General features: G+C 46.4%; 1 long non-coding RNA gene across 1 annotated transcript; it reads right to left on the bottom strand.

The window, feature by feature from the left end:
- Nucleotides 1-220: 220 nt before the first annotated feature.
- Nucleotides 221-4,538, bottom strand: LOC142928857 (uncharacterized). The gene is made up of 3 exons (XR_012945167.1): nucleotides 4,491-4,538; nucleotides 755-856; nucleotides 221-236 (listed from the first exon to the last, which is right to left on the bottom strand). It is a non-coding gene; the product is annotated as an uncharacterized LOC142928857 (long non-coding RNA).
- Nucleotides 4,539-5,708: the final 1,170 nt, after the last annotated feature.

The raw sequence follows: 5,708 nt of genomic DNA, 5'->3' as shown, positions 1-5,708 counted from the left end.
CACACAGAGACCCATAGAGATACACAGAGACCCATAGATAAACACAGATCCATAGAGACACACAGAGACCCATAGAGACACGGAAAAACAGAGACCCATGGAGATCCATGGAGATCTATGGAGCCCGTCAAGGCGTTCCTGCCATAGGCCGCGAGACCAAAACGTCGCTTACCCTGCATGAGCACCATGGGATCTGGCACCGTCCGTCTCTGGAGGAAGTTGAGGCAGCAGGCGAGCTACAGGCAGACAGGAACTCACACACACACAGACACACAGACACACACACACACAGACACACACAGACACACACACACACAGACACACACACACAGACACACACACAGACACACAGACACACACAGACACACACACAGACACACACAGAGACACACAGACACACATACAGACACACAGACACACAGACACACACACAGACACACACAGACACACACAGAGACACACAGACACACACAGTGGGGGGTGAGTTTGTGTAGTGAGTGAGGAAGCGAGTGGCTGTGTGAGTGAGCGAGTGCTGAGTGAGCGGTGAGTGAATGAGCGAGTGGTGAGTGAGCGAGTGGGAGAGTGGGTGAGTGATCAAGTGGTGAGCGAGTGGTGAGCGAGTGTTGAGCGAGTGTGCGATTGGTGAGCGATTGAGCGAGTGGGTGAGTGGGCAAGCGGCCGAGTGAGCGAGTGGTGAGCGAGTGTACGAGTGGTGATCGGGCGGGCGAGTTTGCTGTTCGCGTGCATTACCCACCAATCCAAGGGAAATCCCGGCGAGTGACGTCACAAAGACGATGCCGTTGCATGACCTGGTGCAGGATGCGCAGTGAGACACGGTCAGCCACAGGTGGAAGTCCTGGGGCAGAACGCGGAGGCAAAGACAAAGACGAAGGTCGATTCCAAACGTGTTCTACGGCATGTACTGTACTACACTACATTATACACTACTATATGCTACACTACATTATACACTACGACAGTACATTATATACTACTACACTACATTATACACTACTATATACTACACTACATTATACACTACTACACTACATTATACACTACCATATACTACACTACATTATACACTACTACACTACATTATATACTACTACACTACATTATATACTACACTACATTATACACTACTACACTACATTATATACTACTACACTACATTATATACTACTACACTACATTATATACTACTACACTACACTATATACTACTACACTACATTATATACTATTACTACAGTGCATTCTATACTACTACACTACATTATATACTGCTACACTACTATATACTACTACACTACATTATGTACTACTACACTACAATATATACTACTACACTGTATACTACACTACATTATATACTACTACTACACTACATTCTATACTCCTACACTACTATATACTACTACACTACTATATACTACTACACTACTATATACTACTACAATACATTATATACTGCTACACTACATTATACACCACTACACTACATTATAAACTACTAAACTACATCATATACTACTACATTATATACTACTACACTACATTATGTACTACTACACTACATTATATACTACTACACTATACACTACTACACTACATTATATACTACTACATTATATACTACTACACTGCATTATGTACTACTACACCACATTAAATACTACTACACTACATTATACACTGCTACACTACATTATATACTACTACACTACATTAAATACTACTACACTATACACTACTACACTACATTATACACTACTATATACTAAACTACATTATACACTACTACACTACATTATATACTACTACACTACATTATATACTACACTATACACTACTACACTACATTATATACTACTACACTACATTATACACTACTCCACTACTATATACTACACTACATTACACACTACTACACTACATTATACACTACTACACTACATTATACACTACTATACACGTAATACACTACTATATACTACACTACATTATACACTACCATACACATTATACACTACTATATACTACACTACATTATACACTACTATACACATTATACACTACTACACTACATTATATACTACTACACTATACACTACTACACTACATTATATACTACTACACTACATTATATACTACTACACTACATTATACACTACTACACTTCATTATATACTACACTACATTATACACTACTACACTACATTATACACTACTACACAATATTATATACTACTACACTACGTCAGGGCCTGGGACAGACAGAGAGACACAGAGACACGGCATGGGACAGACAGAGAGACACAGAGAGACATACAGAGAGACACAGAGACACGACATGGGACAGACAGAGAGACACAGAGAGACATACAGAGATACACAGAGACACGGCATGGAACAGAGAGATACGGCCTGGGACAGACAGAGAGACACAGAGACAGAGAGACACAGAGACACGGCATGGGACAGAGAGATACGGCCTGGGACAGAGAAAGAGAGACACAGAAACAAACAGAGAGACACAGAGACATACAGAGAGACACAGAGACACGGCGTTGGACAGAGAGACACGGCCTAGGACAAACAGAGACACAGAGACAAAAAGAGAGACACAGAGACACGGCCTGGGACAGACAGAGAGACACGACATGGGACAGACAGAGACACACAGAGACACGGCCTGGGACAGACAGAGAGACACAGAGACGCGGCATGGGACAGAGATACACGGCTTGGGACAGACAGACACAGAGACAGACACAGAGAGACACAGAGACAGACACAGAGAGACACAGATACAGATACAGAGAGACACGACATGGGACAGAAACAGACACAGAGAGATACGGCATGGGACAGAGACAGACACAGAGAGACACGGCATGGGACAAAGACAGACAGAGAGACACAGAGACAGACACAGAGAGATACAGAGACAGACACAGAGAGACACGGCATGGGACAGAGACAGACAGAGAGACACGGCCTGGGACAGACAGAGAGACAGAGACAGACACAGAGAGATACAGAAACAGACACAGAGAGACACGGCATGGGACAGAGACAGACACAGAGAGACACGGGACGGGACAGAGACAGACACAGAGAGACACGACATGGGACAGAGACAGAAACACAGAGAGAAACGGGACGGGACAGAGACAGACACAGAGAGACACAGAGACAGACACAGAGAGACACGGGACGGGATAGAGACAGACACAGAGAGACACGGGACGGGACAGAGACATAAACACAGAGAGACACAGAGACAGACACAGAGACAGACACAGAGAGATACAGAGACATACAGATAGAAACAGAGACACGGCATGGGACAGAGACAGACACAGAGAGACACGGCCTGGGACAGACAGACAGACACAGAGACAAACAGAGAGACACAGAGACAGACACAGAGAGACACGGGACGGGACAGACAGAGAGACACAGAGACATACAGAGAGACACAGAGAGGCACGGCATGGGACAGAGACAGACACAGAGAGACACGGCTTGGGACAGAGACAGAAACAGAGACAAACAGAGAGACACAGAGACAGACACAGAGAGACACAGAGACAAACAGAGAGACACAGAGAGACACGGCCTGGGACAGACAGAGAGACACAAAGACAAACAGAGACAGACACAGAGAGACACGGCATGGGACAGAGACAGAAACACAGAGACAGACACAGAGAGATACAGAGACAGACACAGAGAGACACAGAGACAGATTCAGAGAGACACAGAGACAGACACAGAGAGACACGACATGGGACAGAGACATACACAGAGAAACACGGCATGGGACAGAGACATACACAGAGAGACACGGCCTGGGACAGACAGAGAGACACAGAGACACAGAGACAGACACAGAGAGACACGGCATGGGACAGAGACAGAAACACATAGACAGACACAGAGAGATACAGAGACAGCCACAGAGAGACACAGAGACAGACACAGAGAGACACGACATGGAACAGAGACATACACAGAGAGACACGGCATGGGACAGACAGAGAGACACAGAGACAAACAGAGAGACACAGAGACAGACAGAGAGAGACACGGCATGGGACAGAGACAGACACAGAGACATACAGAGAGACACAGAGACAGACAGAGAGAGACACGGCATGGGACAGAGACAGACACAGAGACATACAGAGAGACACAGAGACAGACAGAGAGACACAGAGACAGACACAGAGAGACACAGAGACAGAGAGACACAGAGACAGAGACAGACAGAGAGACACAGAGAGACACGGGACGGGACAGAGACAGACACAGAGACAGACACAGAGACAGACAGAGACACGGCCTGGGACAGAGACAGACACAGAGACAGACACAGAGAGACACAGAGACAGACACAGAGAGACACAGAGAGACACAGAGACAGACACAGAGACAGACACACAGACACAGAGACAGAGAGACACGGGACGGGAGTCTCACCTGAATTGTCACGCTGAGCCATGACAGCCACGCCGTGGAGCTACCCCTGAAACACAGAGGGGGGGGGAGACGTGGGGGGAGGGGTGGGGGGAGGGGTGGGGGGAGGCGTGGGGGGAGGGGTGGGGGGAGACGTGGGGGGAGGGGTGGGGGGAGGCGTGGGGGGAGGGGTGGGGGGGAGACGTGGGGGGAGGGGTGGGGGGAGACGTGGGGGGAGGGGTGGGGAGGAGACGTGGGGGGAGGGGTGGGGGGAGGGGTGGGGGGTGGGGGGAGACGTAGGGGGAGACGTGGGGGGAGGGGTGGGGGGAGGGGTGGGGGGGAGAGGGGTGGGGGGAGGGGTGTCGGGATGACCAACGCAATGATTATAATATATATGATTATAATATATATGATTATAATATATATGATTATAATATATCAATAATTAAGGTTTGTTTGGGGTTAGATCGCGTTAATATGAATTACTGTGTCGTTAAAGCCGCCACCACCCGACATGACCAATTATTTAAGGGGTTTGCGTTACATAAACAGAACGAGGCCAATTCGTTACTAGTTCAGCACTAACCGGTTGCTGTGTGTCGGAGAGTTAAACCCACTGTGACATTTACAATTCGTTACTAGAACAGCACTAAGCGGTTGTTGTGTGTTGGAATTAAACCTACTACGACATTTACTATTCATTACTAGTACAGCACTAACCCGTTGCTGTGTGTTTGAGAGTTAAACCCACTACAACATTATCAATTCGTTACTAGTACCGAACTAACCGGTTGCTGTGTGTTGGAGAGTTAAACCCACAACTACATTTACAATTCGTTACTAGTACAGCACTAACCGGTTGCTGTGTGTTGGAGAGTTAAACCCACTGCAACATTTACAATTCGTTACTAGCACAGCACTAACCGGTTGCTGTGTGTTGGAGAGTTAAACCCACTGCAACATTTACAATTCGTTACTAGTACAGCACTAACCGGTTGCTGTGTGTTGGAGAGTTAAACCCACTGCAACATTTACAATTCGTTACTAGTACAGCACTAACCGGTTGCTGTGTGTTGGAGAGTTAAACCCACTGTGACATTTACAATTCGTTACTAGTACAGCACTAACCGGTTGCTGTGTGTTGGATAGTTAAACCCACTACGACATTTACAATTAGTTATTAGTACAGCACTAACCGGTTGCTGTGTGTTGCAGAGTCAAACCAACTACTACATTTACAAT

Source organism: Petromyzon marinus, chromosome 24 (assembly GCF_048934315.1).
Source record: "Petromyzon marinus isolate PM22_M1 ecotype Great Lakes invasive population chromosome 24, UKy_Petmar_22M1.pri1.0, whole genome shotgun sequence".
Taxonomy (NCBI): domain Eukaryota; kingdom Metazoa; phylum Chordata; class Hyperoartia; order Petromyzontiformes; family Petromyzontidae; genus Petromyzon; species Petromyzon marinus.
The sequence above is the reverse complement of the archived record's forward strand: the minus strand, read 5'-3'. Positions and strand labels throughout refer to the sequence as shown.